This window comes from Giraffa tippelskirchi, chromosome Y, assembly GCF_054371585.1.
Source record: "Giraffa tippelskirchi isolate mGirTip1 chromosome Y, T2T-mGirTip1v1.2.pri, whole genome shotgun sequence".
Taxonomy (NCBI): Eukaryota; Metazoa; Chordata; class Mammalia; order Artiodactyla; family Giraffidae; genus Giraffa; species Giraffa tippelskirchi.
In genome coordinates this window covers 4998694-5015190 of record NC_137290.1, presented here as the reverse complement: position 1 = coordinate 5015190, position 16497 = coordinate 4998694, and the positions used below count along the sequence as shown (strand labels likewise).

The 16497-nt window shown below is 48.4% G+C and overlaps 1 long non-coding RNA gene across 2 annotated transcripts in view; it reads right to left on the bottom strand.

Annotated features, from left to right (window-relative positions):
- The window catches only part of LOC145537829 (uncharacterized), a 443496-nt gene that overhangs the window by 299089 nt on the left and 127910 nt on the right, over positions 1-16497 (bottom strand). Inside the window, exon 4 of one of the 2 annotated variants that reach the window (XR_014076444.1) lies at positions 1455-2051. The exons of the other annotated variant lie outside the window; for it this stretch is intronic. This is a non-coding gene — a long non-coding RNA (uncharacterized LOC145537829). The remainder of the gene's footprint in view (positions 1-1454; positions 2052-16497) is intronic. 2 annotated transcript variants of the gene reach the window in all.

The window sequence follows — 16497 nt, the reverse complement described above, 5'->3', positions numbered from 1 at the left end:
GCTTGGTCGGTCATGCTTCCACGGCCCTCGCTGCCACAGGGGCTGCTATGTCTGCCCGGACGTCAAGCGGCCACCAGCAGGGCCACTGACGACCATGGTCCCAAAGGCACGAGACCTCTTTTCCCAAATCCTTTTAAGAAGGGTGTGGACAAGGCTGTCAGGCCAAATGAAGCTGGTTACTATGACAGTTATTACTCTCCAAAAACAGGGCCAGGTGCTCCAAAGATACATTGAGAATACCTTAAAAAAAACAGATCCGGAGATGGAGGGACAAACTGAAAGAGTAACACTGAAACATACAGTGGATTCTTGACCATCTGAGCTACCGGGGAACCCTATGTAAAAATAGACAGCCAGTGAGAATTTGTTGTACGAGGTAGCGTGGTAGTCATGCGTTCTGGGAAACAAACTCACTCAGAAGGACAGTGCAGACAGTGGAGTGCAACTGATTACACCGGCGGGCCCAAGGCAGAGTCTCCTCTTAGCCAAGGACCCCGACCAGTTTTTGTGAAAACCTTATATACCCTAGGACTTCCCTGGTGGCTCAGACGGTAAAGCGTCTGCCTACAATGCGGGAGACCCGGATTCAATCCCTGGGTCGGGAAGATCTCCTGGAGGAGGAAATGGCAACCCACTCCAGTATTCTCGCCTGGAAAATCCCATGGACAGAGGAGCCTGGCAGGCTACCTGGCAGGCCCATGGGGTCGCAAAGAGTCAGACACGACTGAGCGACTTCACTTTCACTTTATATACCCTAAGTGTACGTGCCCAAATCCACCTCTGCAAATTCCCTGAAACTACTCTGAACAAAGGAAAAGAAAGATACAAAGTTAACCCATTATTCATATGCCTTTAGGCCTAGGTCGTTAACAGTGGACAATTATCAATAGCCCTGCGGTCATACCCCAAAAAGCATAATAGAATGTATGATTCTATTCGGTTACACACATAATTAGGTTATTCTTTTAGGCAAGGGAGAGTCTAGATATGAGCCCTGGGGCTCTTCCATGGAGTGGGTGGGGCGGGGGGCCTGGTTTTGCAGTTGGTAAGTCGTTTCCATAGATACTGGGCATAGAGCTCAAAGTCCACAGTCCAGCCCAAGAAAGCAGGAGTCCTGCTTTCAAGATGGAGCCTGTTCTGTCTGTTTCCTCCTTCAGTAACACTGAAACATACAGCTGATTCTTGACCATCTGAGCCACCAGGGAACCCCATGTAAGACAGATAGCCAGTGAGAATTTGCTGTACGAGGTAGGGAACTCAGCCGGGTGCTCTGTGGCAGCCTAGAGGGGTGAGATGTGGTGGCAGGGGCATTAAGGAGGGAGAGGACATATGTATCCCTGTGACTGACTCATGTGGGTGTACAGCAGAAACCAACACAAAACTGTAAAGCAATTATCCTTCAACTACAAAGGAAAAAAGAAAAGACCCTACGATGCCCTCACCTGCCGCCTCACCTGTCTTCTCCTGGAGCGGGGCGACGCTGAGTCATGGGAGTGAGCTCCACCTGTCTCTAATGTACTGACAGTCTCCTCTGCAGTCAGCTTTTCCGGAGGGACAGACGGGACGTCTTTGGAAAGTTACTAGGGTTAGCTGTCTGCCAGCAGCAGAGGCGTCGGAAGAAATGTGCACGTTTTCTTTTAGCATCCCGGATGCTAGGACCTCGGAGACCTCTCCTACGCCTGTGGATTCACCGAGACACTTGGTCTGCCGGGCATGTTCTAGTTGAAGTTTCTGATGCCTCGGCGAAGCGCCCGGGACTTCAAAGGCCGCTTCGGCACCGGTTGACTTGCGTCAGAAATCTTCTGCGTTCACACAGCATGAGTCAGGAACCAGCAAGAGCTTGCTGGGGTTTTCTTCGACTCCTATGACTCAGGCAAAGTGGGTGCAACTAGCTCTTTTTGAAGAGCCCTTCACAATGCTTGCTCAAGCTTTTAAAACGGCTTTCAAACAGATCTCATCTGGTGTTCCACGAAGACGCCCCTCCTGGGTCTTCCCTGGTGGTGCAGTGGTTAAGAATCCGCCTGCCAACGCGGATCCCTGGTCAGGTTGCTCTGCAACAAGAGAAAGTGAAAGACGCTCAGTCGTGTCCGACTCTTTGCGACTTTGTGGTACAGTCCATGGAATTTTCCAGGCCAGAATCCTGGAGTGGGTAGCCTTTCCCTTTCTCCAGCAGATATTCCCGACCCAGGGATGGAACCCAGGATCTCCCGCACTGCAGGCGGACTCTTTACCAGCTGAGCCACCAGGGAAGCACCGAGAGGATTGAGCACAATTGGAAACAGACAAAGCCTGTTGGCAGAAGTGAAAACCCAGCTGGGCGAAAAAATACTAAATGAATTCATTGTTTAGTAAACAACCCCCTCCTTACTCTGCTCAATGTCACGTGGCAACCAGGATGGGAGGGGAGTTTGCAGGAGAATGGATACATGTATATGTATGGCTGAGTCCCTTCACCGTTCACCTGAAACTATCACAATATTGTTAATCACTTATACCCCAATAGAAAAATAAGAAGTTTAAACTAGGGAAAAAATAAAATTAAATATCTCTTGAAAAAAAAATTAAAAAAAAAAAGAATCCTCTCCTTAATTTTAAGACCTATTTTTTTCCTGAACCTGTTCACAGTTGAACCAAACTTAGACAAATAATAACAAAGGGTTACACTAAGTTCTATTTCATGCCCATTTAACTGAAATAAAGATAATAAATACATTTTTTTAAAAAAGCCTTAATTTTAAGACAACTTTTTCTTAACCTTTTCACAGTTGAACCAAACTTAGACTAATAATAACAAAGGACTCACACTAAGTTATGTTTCATGCCCATTTAGCTGAATAAAAGTCAAGGAAATTCTTCTGTATTTTGGAGATAATTATAATGACTGAAATCAAACAGTCTTTGGGATTCAGTCTTCCTGTTCTAAAATCAACAGGGAGTTTTATGAATTTACATTTTGATTGATAGTCAGGAATGCCAAACTTTCTATGAGATTCTAAGTGATTATGGACAAAAATGTGATTATAGCCTGGTAGCCTGTAACATGGGCAGGATTCACTGAACTTTCCATTCTGTGGCTGCTCCTATTTAATCAGTAACTCCTGGCCTGGCCTCATCTGTCTGCCAGGCTTAACTGGTTGAAGGGAATTGAAATGGATGAAGAATAAAGTATCATTCTGCTTGGAAAAAGCTAGATCCTTGATTTCGCTTTAAACTCATATTAAAATTAATTAAAAAAAAAAAATACAAGGCGCAGACACGACAATCACCTTTTTGCAACCTCTAGTCAACCATAAAGTCACACAATTAAAGTATATATGTTGTTTAAATGCAAAGCAAATCTCATTTAAAAAAAAGAAAAAACCAAGTTATTACCACAGAAAGGTTCCATTCCCTGCAGCACCAGGCCCGAGGCAGTCTATTGCATCAGATGAGCAAAAAGCTAATTAGAGAATTCTACATGTTTAACCAAATTTAAGACAGAACTGGAAAATGTGGGAAAGTATTCTAACAAAATTTTCTTCCTTGGAGCCTGTAGTACCAGTCAATATTTACCACTGACGCTGTTCTTATTCTGCTATTTACTTTAGTTACAAGTTTACAGAAATCTATGAAATAACAACCAAAACACTTTCCAAAACTTAACTCGGTAAACCTCCAGTGTGGGATGCCTATCCTTTGGAATACACACCACCTCCTAATTTTTTTCTTTTTTCCTCCCTTTTGGCCAGAAATAATTTGAGAACATACCCACACAGTCTTTAGAACATTCTGAAAAGGAAGAAAGCCCAGATATGCCTGCAGTTTAAAGACTTAGAAATGGCACCTGGGGAAGCTGAGAGTTTTCCTGGGATGGAGGGTCACTCGGTTATGAAACTGGGACCCTGTGTTGCCATGGAAGTGGGTGAACTCAGACGCTTCGAGGTCCCGATTTCGGGAGCTTAGGCTGCTGTGACAAAATGCCACAGACAAGGGGAATTAATGAGACCGTCTCCAGTGGCTCAGGGGTAAAGAACCCACCAGCCAATGCAGGAGACTCGGGTTCAGTCCCTGGCGGACCACAGTCCATGGGGTCGCAAAGAGTCGGACACCACTGAAGCGACTTAGCACGCACAGGGGCTTAAACAGCAGAAATTTCTCTCTCACAGGTCTGCAGGCTGATGAGGCCAAGGCTGACTCCCTCATCTCTGTCTTCCTCTTCTTATAACAACACTAACCCCAGCATAACAGTTATGCTATGACAGCATCGAAGCCTAGTCACTTCCAAATCCCACCCCGTTGGGGGTTGGGGCTCCCACATATAAACTTGGGGGACACAGCTCAGTCTCTGGCAGGGCCGTAGCCCCCACCCCTCATTCCCAATTAGAAAGCAGGGTCCTGAGGGATGAGAAGGATGCCAAGCATACAGCGTGCTCAGCGGCTCTGAACCACAGACCTCAGCAGCCACGGTCCTCCCCCTTCGTGGCCAAGCATCGTGGCCACAGGGGTGGGGGAACAAAGCTGGCATCTTCAGGAGAGGGTCCTACCGTGGAGAAGCGTTGCAGCAAGAGAGTGGGACCGGCACCCAGACGTGGAAGACGGGGAAGGTGCAAAGGAAGGAAATGACCACCTGGCCATGATGATACCCTTTCTGATGCAAACATTGAAGAATAAAGGGCTCCAGTGGGGGGCACAGACAATGAGAGGCCCACTCAGTTCAGTTCACTCGCTCAGTCGTGTCCGACTCTTTGCAACCCCCGGGACCGCAGCACGCCAGGCGTCCCTGTCCATCACCAACTCCCAGAGTTTACCCAAACTCATGTCCATCGAGTCGGTGATGCCATCCAACCATCTCACCCTCCGTCGTCCCCTTATTCTCCCGCCTTCAATCTTTCCCAGCATCAGGGTCTTTTCCAATGAGTCGGTTCTTTGCATCAGGTGCAAATCCTTTGCATCCAAAGGATTAGAGTTTCAGCTTCAACATCAATGAACTCCCAGGACTGATCTCCTTTAGGATAGACTGGTTGGATCTCCTTGCAGTCCAAGGGACTCTCAAGAGTCTCCTCCAACACCACAGTTCAAAAGCATCCATTCTTCGGTGCTCAGCTTTCTTTATAGTCCAACTCTCACATTCATACATGGCTACTGGGAAAACCATAGCTTTGACTAGACAGACCTTTGCTGGTAAAGTAACGCCTCTGCTTTTTAATATGCTGTCCAAAGAGCAAGCGTCTTTTAATTTCATGGCTGCTGTCCCCACTCAGCAGCACACAGAGCAGAGGGAAGCACGTGGAAGCAGCAGCTTGCTGTTATGGGGAACAGGTGTGATGGGGAGGAGAAGGCAGCGTCGGAAAAGCGCTGAGGACAGGGGCTCGGGGAAGAGAGAGAGTAGAAGGACCTCACACTGCGAGTGTGCGTGGGAGACGCTGCAGGGTTCAGGGGGGACCAGAGACGGAGAAGCACGCCAGTGGAGAGCGTGGCTCACAAACTGGGTGTCAGGCTGCGGGCAAGGCTGGGGCCCCGGGTGGAAAAGTGGAGTGAAAGGAACTGTTGTTTGCGCCGAAAATAAAATGGGGCATCTAGAGAATTTACAGCAGCCAAGAGGGAACGCCAGGTTTTAATACTTGAGAAAAATGACAACATCATCAATGACACTCCCTTCACTTGGAGGCCGTGTGTCTCCCGAACTCCAAAAGAACAAACAAACAAAAGCTACAGAAACCTGGTATTCTCTGCCCTCACCTTCTTGGCTTCCTGAAACGGCCAACGTCCACGTCAAAAACGTTTTCGGTTTCTGAAAAGGGCACGGGCCACGCCGAGTTCGTAGTAGAATCACCTGACCCTTTCTCACTCACTCTCATCTCAAGGTCATTTCCTTGCCTTTCTCCCTGACTGCCTCTTCCTTCTGGCTTAAGAGGCACTTTGTGCTCCTACGGGCAGCCTCTGTCAAGAGCAGCTTGGACTGTTCAGAGGAGAGGCGTGAAATTAAGCCAATGAATACAAGCAAATGCGCATTGCAGATTCCAAAATGAAGCAGAAGCGTCTTCCAGACCCAGCCGGTCGAATCATTCAAGGCCACGTTAAAGACCTTCTACATCTAGAATGTGTATGACCATCAAGATCCAGGGGGCTCTACGGAGACAGGAAAATGAGGTGAGTGCTTTCTGATTTGAATAATAACAAGCATACTCAGAAGAGTAACGTGCATTAGGGTTCCTGCAGTAAACAGCACCTCCATCGCCTGCTGGCTCACAGATGGTAGCTCAGGTGCACTGCAAAGTCTCTGAAGGAAGGTTTTTTTTTTAACTGCCTCACACCTGATCCTTGATGTTTTCAATACCTCACGCTTCTCATCATTCAAAATAAGAGAATAACGCTTTGAAAATCTTTTCGCTTTGAGATTTCCTGATGTTCTCCCCAGTATAGACTACTTTTGCAAACTTCAGCCCTCTGGTGCCAACACCGAGGTCTGGTACAGGCTTGAAGTTCAAGGTTCAGAGAGGTACATTAGAGACACGGGCCTTGCAGCAAGGCACGGCCTCCAGTTCTGACCTGGGAGATTCCGTGAACCGTATCAACGTAGCAACGACATCAAACATCATAAAAGGGAGGGAAATGAACTGAAAGTCGCTCAGTTGTGTCCGACTCTTTGTGACCCAACTGACTATAGTCCATGGGATTCTCCAGGCCAGAATACTGGAGTGGGTTGCCATTTCCTTCTCTAGGGGATCTTCCCAACCCAGGGATCAAATCCAGGTCTCCTGCACTGCAGGCGGATTCTTTACCAGCTGAGCCACAAGGGATGCCCAAACTTAAAAGGGCTTCATACTAAACAAACAAAACAAACAAACAAAAAAAACTATGGCTTATTTTATTTTAGAAATGACTTGGGGGAGAGGACATATATACACCTATGATTGATTCATGTCGATGTACGGCAGAAACCAACACCATATTGTAAACCAGATATCCTCCAATTAAAAGTAAACAAATATGTAAAATAAAACACATGGCTATTTTAAAACAAAAAAGGAATAACTGTTGCCGGAAGAATAACCTCTGTCTCTGTTATTACATTTTTTTTTTTAAAAAGTATTTCTTCAATTGCTAAAACTGTAGTTATGAATCAGTTAAGTGTTTATGAGTTTGGAGGAGGAGCAGGAAATTTGGGGCACTTGCCTCTCTAAGTTTTCAATCTTTTCACATAAGGAGTTCTTAGAGGGATAACATGCCTGAGTTTGGACAAGATACGATTTATAATGATGTACACTATACCCCTTTTTTCCAATGATGCCTAAGGTGTTTACAGAACTGACTCGCTCTTAAGACAGAACGTGTGTATAAGGGATAGTGAGACAACTGCAGGGTGGGCAGAACTCTGCTAGCGGAATCTCCTTCACATATAGTCAGGCTCACCCTCGCACTGTCAGAATGCCAGAGGCACTCACACACACAGCTATGATTCTTCCTCACGGCAGTGGGAACGTCCTACTCACGGCCCTTGCTCTTTCTCACACTAAAACGTGAGCTACGTGTGCAACATAAAAGTAAGCAAAAGGCTGCCAAAAGATTCGGTCAGGCTGATGGAAAACCTTCTCTACTTCCACCTTTATATTAAGTTGTAATTTTTAGGAACCAAACTAGGTGAATTTTTTTTTTCCTTCTAAAGCAACGCTAATACTTTAATACAAGGTCTTCTTTAAAAAACGAAACAAAACTTTAAGATGAAGCTGAAGCTCCAACACTTGAGTACCTGATGTGAAGAGCCAACTGATTGGAAAAGACCCTGATGATGGGAAAGACTGAAGGCAAAAGGAGAAGAGGGCGACAGAGGATGAGATGGTTGGATGGCATCACCAACGCAATGGACGTGAAGTTGGGTGAGCTGCAGGAGATGCTGATGGACAGGGAGGCCTGGCATGCTGCAGTCTGTGGGGTTGCAAAGAGTCGGACACGACTGAGCAACTGAACAGAACTGATCCTTCTGTCTCCAAAGCACAATTGTTTTAACACAACCCACTTTTTTTTTTCATTCTATGAACTCAGAGGGAATCATAAAAGAAAAATAAAGTCTCTAGGTTCAGTGAAGGCTTGTGACAGAGCAGGAATGGTTCCCTGGTGGCTCAGATGGTAAACAACCTGCCTGCAGTGCAGCAGACACAGGTTCAGTCCCTGCGTGGGGAAGATCCCCTGGAGAAGGGGAATGCCTACCCACTCCAGGACCGTTGCCTGGAGAATTCCCAGACATCCAGGGAAAAGAAGCGCACAAGTGCACAAATAACCGCTAATAAAAAAGCAATGTCTGGGGAGCCTCAGGGGACGCAGGTTAGATCCCTGGTTTCAGAGCTAAGATCAAACATGCCCTCCCACCCAAGTCAGAAACCCTGAAACACAAAACAGAAACAGTATTGTAACACATTCAATCAAGACTTTGAAAATGGTTCACATTAAAAAAAAAAATAGTTCTCAAAAAAAAAGAGAGAGATGTCTTGGGAGTGAAATGAAGGACAAGGGGGGCAGAAGTCATTAGGTGTAGATGGAGCAGAACAGAAGTGGGTGGTTCCGAGCTGGAGGGCACCCATGAACTGGAGCTCTTGGCTTCGAGTGTCCCACTGAAGCACGTTCAGTAATTCAGGCTCTTTACTCCCTGTAAGAAACGACAGGGCATTTGTGACGCGGTCTTTCTTACTCAGTATTTGGACACTGCCGCATGCGAAGGATGTGGACTGTTTTCCACACTGCATAACAACCCCACCCTGCACCCCAAGATCTCAGCTTCTTAAAGCAACACGGGCACGCGGGATCACTCATCCTCTAGGGCACGAGTTCAGGGAGGGGTTAACCCTCTGCACGCACCGTCTTCCCCAGGCTGAAATCAGGCGACTGACTGGGTTGCCTTCTCATCTGAGGTCTGACCCTCATAACACTCCATTTCCAGGCTCACTCAGCTTACGGACAGACTTGAGTCCCCAGCGCCAAGGCTCCGTGTCCTTGCTGACTCTCAGTGGCCCACAGTTGCCCTCAGCTCCTGCCGCATGGTCCCCCCCTCACCGGGAGCTGGTAACATAATGTTTTGCTTCTTCAAGGTCAGCGGAGCAAGAGCCTATCTTTCTTGCAATACATTCCCTTCAGGAAAGTCCTGGACCCTTTTTTTTTTAAATAATTTTATTTATTTATTTTTATTTCAGGCAGCAATGGGTCTTTGTTGCCTTTTTTTTTTTAATAATTTTATTTATTTTTTTATTTCAGGTGGCGATGGGTCTTCGTTGCCTTTTTAAAAATAATTTTATTTATTTTTTTATTTCAGGTGGCGATGGGTCTTCGTTGCCTTTTTTTTTTTTTAATAATTTTATTTATTTTTTTATTTCAGGCGGCGATGGGTCTTCGTTGCCGTGCCTGGGCTTTCTGCAGTTGTGGCGAGCAGGGGCTACTCTATGTCGTGGTTCCTGGGCTTCTCATCCTGCTGGTTCCTCTTGTACAGGCTCTAGGGCTTCAGGAGTTTCAGCGCGTGGGCTCAACAGTTACCACTCCCAGACTCCAGGGCACAGGCTGCACAGTTGTGGCACACGGGCTGAGTCGCTCCCCGGCATGTGGCATGTTCCTGGGCCAGGGGTCTAACCCATGTCTCCCGCATCGGCAGTCACATTCTTTACCGCTGAGCCACCAGGGATGTGGGCCCCAGGACCCTCTTTAAAAGGTGGGAGGGGGGTTCAGGATGGGGAACACACGTACACCCATGGCTGATTCATGTCAATGTTTGGTAAAAACCACTACAATATTGTAAAGTAATTAGCCTCCTATTGAAGTAAATAAATTAATTTAAAAAAAAAGTTCCAGCCCACCCAGCCTTCCATCTCTTCCATGAACTCGCAGTCCGCTGTCTTCATTACCCTCTGCCTTCCCCACATCCTTGAGGTCAGCATCGGAGTGGGTCACACGCAAGGGGTGGGATTGTACAGGGTGTGGTCGCTGGGGGGAGGGCAGGAATCCTGGGGCCAGGTTAGGATGCGGCTGACCACAGCCTCCCCTTCTGACGCTGAGCTCTGTCTGCTGCTGCTGCTGCTGCTAAGTCGCTTCGGTCATGTCCGACTCTCTGCGACCCCATAGACAGCAGCCCACCAGGCTCCTCTATCCACGGGATTCCCCAGGCAAAAACACTGGAGTGGGCTCCCATTTCCTTCTCTGTGCACAACAGTGCACACACCCAAAATTCTTAGACCCCTCGCAGACACAGAGACAGGTCTCTTAACTGTGCCACCTCTAAAAATCAAGATCAACACGACACTTCTTCCAAACACTCCAACATCTCTGGTGAGGGACAGGGAGGCCTGGCATGCTGCAGTCCACGGAGTCGCAAAGAGCCAGACATGATTTAGCGACTAGACAGTAATATAGGAGAAAAACAAATGTTTTTTCCTCAGCATTTTCAACATTTGAAAACCTAGCGGATCACTCTACAGCAAGCTCTAGATCCGGTGTACCATGAGAGGTACCATGCAAGGTGGCTCCTGAGACAGCCTGCAGCTCCTTTCCTGAGAGAGGGCATCAGGACATGCAAGCCCCTCCCTTGGTCTGTGTTTAGAGGCCAGGGCTGTACCTTAAACAACATGCTACACAACAGAAGATGCTTAGTCCTCAGGCATGTCCAACTCTTTGCGGCCCCATGGGCTGTAGCCCGCCAGGCTCCTCTGTCCATGGGATTCTCCAGGCAAGAATACTGGAGTGGGTCGCCTTTCCCTTCTCCAGGGGATCTTCCTGACCCAGGGATCGAACCCAGGTCTCCCGCATTGCAGGCAGATTCTTTAACCTCTGAGCCACCAGGGAAGCCATATTGAGTTACCTTGCTAATATTTTCTTCAGAAATTTACACTTAATAAAGGTGTTGATATCTTCTTATATTTTCAATGTCTGCAAGGAACCATAATGATATCTACTTTTTTCATTCCTATTTCATTCTTTTTCATTGTCTGACCTTGCCAGGTTTTTTGGTGCTTTCTGTTTTGATTTCTTTTTTTTAACTGAAATAATGAAGATTTGACTTTGTAAGTTACGCCCTGACAAAGGACCCTGAGGTTGACAATGAAAGATTTTGCAGTGCCAACAGTCACGGTATCAGCAGATGCCAAAGAGACAACGCACGTGGACACGTGTCCTTTGTCAACACCTGCCACCCGCATATGAGGTGTTTCTGTTTTCTCTTTCTTCCGTCTGTTTCTCCTTGTGTACAACTGAGTGCTGGTTTAAAATCTGTAGAGAATTTCATTTGTGTGACCAGATGACTAATTGTTTAAAGCCAACACGTCTCAGAGTACAAGAGAGTTCTAACGGCCATTCAGAGAGGCTACGGATGCACAGAGTTAAACCAAGGCCGTCTCCAGCAAACCAGAAGCCGGTTATTCTCACTGCGCCACACTCAGCTAGATCACTGCCTTGAAGCACGTCTTAGCTTTTGAGCCAAGCGGTCCTACTGCACAGCTACGCTGTGAACCCTTCTCTCTCTCCGAGTGTTGAAAAGATGGAAGCTCTGAAAGACATACCTGCATCCTGTAATTCAGATAATTACAGAAACCTGGGATTCCTGCAACCAAGGCCATGCAGCAACACGTGTATTAAACACAGAGTGAGTTGAGACTTAGGTGTGACCTGACCGTTCGCTCAGCGCTTGTGTGTGCGTGCTCAGTCGCTAAGTCGTGTCGGACTCTTCATGACCCCGTGGACGGCAGGGCGCCAGGCTCCCCAGTCCATGGGATTTCCCAGGCAAGAATAATGGAGCCGGTTGCCATTTCCTTCTCCAGGGGATTTTCCCAACTTGAGGACTGAATCCACGTCTCTTGCATTGGCAGGGGGGTTCTTTTATCACTGAGCCACCTGGGAAGACTAAACTCAGAACTTACACCCCTTTATAAGTTAGGCAGCCGTCCCCAACCTCTTTTGGCACCAGAGACTGAGTTCATGGAAGACAATTTTTCCATGGAGGGGGTGGGGGCAGGGTTTGGTTTTGGGGTGATTCAAACTCATCACATTTATTGTGCACATGATTCCTATTGTGACTGTATCAGCTCCACCTCATATCATCAGGCACTAGATTCTGGAGGCTGGGGACCCCTGAGTTAGGAGAACTTTCATGTGAATAATAATACCTATCTCAGGACTTCCCTGGTGGCTCAGACTGTGAAGAAACTGCCTGCAATGCAGAAGACACGGGTTTGACCCCTGGGTCGGGAAGATCCCCTGGAGACGGGAATGGCAACCCACTCCAATATGCTTATCAGGGTCCAGTATTCTTATCAGGGAAATCCCATGGACAGAGGAGCCTGGTGGGCTACAAATCCATGGGGTCACAAAGGTTGGACACAACTGAGCGACGAACCCTCACAAGACTGTGAAGAAATTAGAAACTGCACACATAAAACTCTTGCAGCATCGCGGGCGGGTGTCAGGATCTTCACGAGGAACAGAGTCGGTTAGGTGCTGCACACTCCCCTGATCTCAGGAGTGCCGTGCCTGCTCAGACGCCATAAAGAGGCTGAATGAAGAAGGCAGCTCCTGCTCATCAGGCACATCCCTTCTCCCTAGAGGATCCACCGTCTCTCAGGACAGATCAGAGCCATATACCTGTGAGAGCAGCCTCGGGCCGCCGACTGGGAGGGTCACCTGGTAAAAGGGGCTCAGAGGAAGAGCCTGATACGTCCCAGGACGACGGGGAGGTCACCTCCGGCCGGTGCCAGGGAAGAAGGACGGCGCCACGGAGGATGGAGTGTGGGGCAGAGCCGGGAGGAAGGGCTGTAACTAGTGGAGGTGATGGGGAGGGACGTGCTCCCCGAGGAACGGCAGGCAGCCACACTCTGAAGGGGGGAGCGGCAGGGCACCTTGCTTGGTGCCTGTGGGGCACGCGGGAACCCACATGTGGCTCTACACCAGGCGGAAACCACTGGACAGGCAACCTGCACCTTCCGGCCCACACCTTCCTCACTCGCGAAACGGACAGCGTAACATGGAGACACATACGGTGTGCTGTGCTGTGTTTATCGCTCAGCCGTGTCTGAGTCTCCGGCCCCATGGACTGCAGTCCTGACTCTCTGCGGCCCCAGGGGCTGTAGCCCCCCAGGCTCCTCTGTCCATGGGATTCTCCAGGCAAGACACTGGAGTGGGCTGTCATTTCCTTCCCCAGGGACTATAGCCCCCCAGGCTCCTCTGTCCTTGGGGATTCTCCAGGCAAGAACACTGGAGTGGGTTGTCATTTCCTTCTCCAGGGACTGTAGCCCCCCAGGCTCCTCTGTGCATGGGAATTCTCCAGGCAAGAATACTGGAGTGGGTAGCCTTTCCCTCCTCCAGGGGATCTTCCCAACCTGGGGATCGAACCCAGGTCTCCAGCATTGCAGGTGGATTCTTCACCATGTGAGCCACCAGGGAAGCCCAAGAATACTGGAGTGGGTAGCTTATCCCTTCTCCAGGGGATCTTCCCCACCCAGGAATTGAACCGGGGTCTCCTGCATTGCAGGTGGATTCTTTACCAGCTGAGCTACTTAGGGAAGCCCCAACATATACATTGGAGAAGGTAATGGCACCCTACTCTAGTACTCTTGCCTGGAAAATCCCATGGATGGAGGAGCCTGGGAGGCTGCAGTCCATGGGGTTGCGAAGAGTCGGACACGAATGAGCGACTTCACTTTCACTTTTCACTTTCATGCATTGGAGAAGGAAATGGCAACCCACTCCTGCGTTTTTGCCTGCAGAATCCCAGGGGCGGGGGAGCCTGGTGGGCTACCGTCTATGAGGTTGCACAGAGTCGGACACAACTGAAGCAACTTAGCAGCAGCAGTAGCAATATACACATTACCATACATAAAATAGATAGCCAGTGGGAATTTGGTGTACGACCCAGGGAGCTTAAACCAGTGTGACCTGTAGTGCCCTAGAGGGCTGGGATGGGGAGGGAGGTGGAAGGGAAGTTCAAAAGGAAGGGGACACACGTATATCTATGGCTGACTCATGTTGATGTTTGGTAGAAACAAACACAATATCGTAAAGCAATTATCCTTCAATGAAAAATAAATAAATTTACTTTTTTTTTAAAGTAACTAAAAAATAAATAAATAAAAACCATGAAATGGAATAATATTAGCAATGTGTACTTGGGGGACCCCCCAGTGGTCTAGCAGTTAGGACTCCAAGCAGCCATTGCAGGGAGTGCAACGTTGATCCCTGGTTGAGGAAGTAAGATCCCACATGCTGTGCAGCGTGGCCAAAAAGTAAAAAAGACAAAAAAGTCAGTATCTACCCTGCTTTTCAGAGAAACTATAAACCAGAACCTAGAGCTAAAATCATCTAGCAAAATACATAATCCTATTGCTGGCTTTTTAGTCATCCTCTTTGACAGTCAGGGTTTGATGTTGAATAAAGTCCCTTAAAGAGGCTTCTCTGGTGGCTCAGTAGTACAGAATCTGCCTGAAATGCAGGAGACATGGGTTCCATCCTTGGGTCGGGAAGATCCCCTGCAGTAGGAAATGGCAGCCCACTCCAGGATTCTTGCCTGGGAAATCCCATGGACAGAGGAGCCTGGCGGGCTACAGTTCTCGGGTTCACAAAGAGTCAGACATGACTGAGTGCACACACAGACAGACAGACAGACAGACAGACAGACAGACACACACACACAGTGTTTCTGAACAAGTCAAAACCCACAATTTTATCTACATCACAAGCAGTAGAGTTCCACGGCACGGTGGAAAAACACCCATGTGCAGTCAAGGTTGAATCTCATTTCGGCTTTCATAAATGAATTATGCCTGTCATTTCCATTAGACACGGTTCTTACTCTTAAATCATTATGAAACGTCTCTGAGAACCTTTGGGGCAGTCCCTATGTTCCACTTCAGATATAGATATAATTCACCGGGTTGTTAGAAGGTTCGATCAGTGAAGCTTAGAAAATGTTTCAGAACTTGGAAACATAAAAATGCCTTCACCCGAAAATTCTCAGGAAAACTAGACTCAGTTAGGTGAATATAATTCTCGCTGTGTTTGGTCCTTGGCTCAAAGAACGTCCTTAAAGAGAAGAAAACTATTTTAGGAATTGTTTAAACCACAGTAAAGGGTCTTGGGGCTTCTCAAGTGGCTCAGCGGTACAGAACCCACCTGCAACACAGGAGATGAGTGTTTGATCCCGGGTCCGGGAACATGCCCAGGAGAAAGAAATTCAACCCATTCCAGTGTTCTTCCCTGGAAAATCTCATGGACAGAGGAGCCTGGGGGGCAATAGCCCATGGGGTTGTGCTAAACGATCGGACGCGACTGAGCGACTTTCACTTTTTCTTTCTGGTGGCTCAGTGGTAAAGAACCCACCTGCCAATGCAGGAGATGTCGGTTCCATCCCTGGGTTGTGAAGGTCGCCTGGAGTAGGAAATGGCAACCCACTCCAGTATTTTTGCCTGCAAAATCCCATGGACAGGAGAGCCTGGCGGGCTACAGTCCACGGGGTTGTGCTAAAGAGTGGGGCATGACTCGGAGACTAAACACACAAAGGGTCTTAAAACCACTTGTCTGCCTAAAATTTCCCTTAGTAATTTGATTCTTTGTCCTGGGATGGGAAGAAAGTTAAATTTCACTTGCTGTGTCTGCCAGCGTCGGAGGGCTAGACGCTAGTAGTCTGTGGGTTTAAACAGAGGGAATTTACTGTAAATGAATGGTTTACAAAGGGGTAGGAGGCTTGGAAGAAGCTCAGAGGCAAGGGGAGGTGGCCCAGGGGTTAATAACACATATACTGGAAGCTCCTCCCAGCCACTGCCGAAAGGAGACAGGACTCGGATGAGGCGAGGTACAGCGTACGGTGAAACCCAGGTCCAGACGGGACTACAGAAAACATTCCCTTCCCCAACTGACAAGGCGTCAGCTCCACACTGGCGCTTGCCCATCAACTGCAAACAGGCACTTTGCCAAGAACATTTGCCAGGGACTGAACCACAACACGAGGGCCTCCCTGGTGGCTCAGATGGTAAAGCGTCTGCCTGCAGTGCGGGGAGACCCAGGTCCGATCCCTGGGGTCGGGAAGATCCCCTGGAGAAGGAAATGGCAACCCACGCCAGTATTCTTGCCTGGAGAATCCCATGGACGAAGGATTCTGGCGGGCTACGGTCCATGGGGTCGCAGAGAGTCAGACACGACTGAGTGACTTCACTTTCTTTAACAACAATGACAAAGCCACGTGCCATCTGCCTCTGCGGAGACTGAACTCTGTGCTGCTGTCGCTGCTGACCTTCGACACCCCCTGAGGAAGGTCAGGGTGGAGACTGAGGCAGCCTGTGCTCCAGGGAACCTGGTGGAACAGGTCTTTTAGATAGTTATCTTCAGGAACTGATTTCATGATCCCAATCCTTCAGTTCGGTTCAGTTCAGTCAGTCATGTCCGACTCTTTGCGACCCCATGGACTGCAGCACGCCAGGCCTCCCTGTCCATCACCAACTCCAGGAGCTTGCTCAGACTCAGGTCTGTCGAGTTGGTGATGCCATCCAACCATCTCGT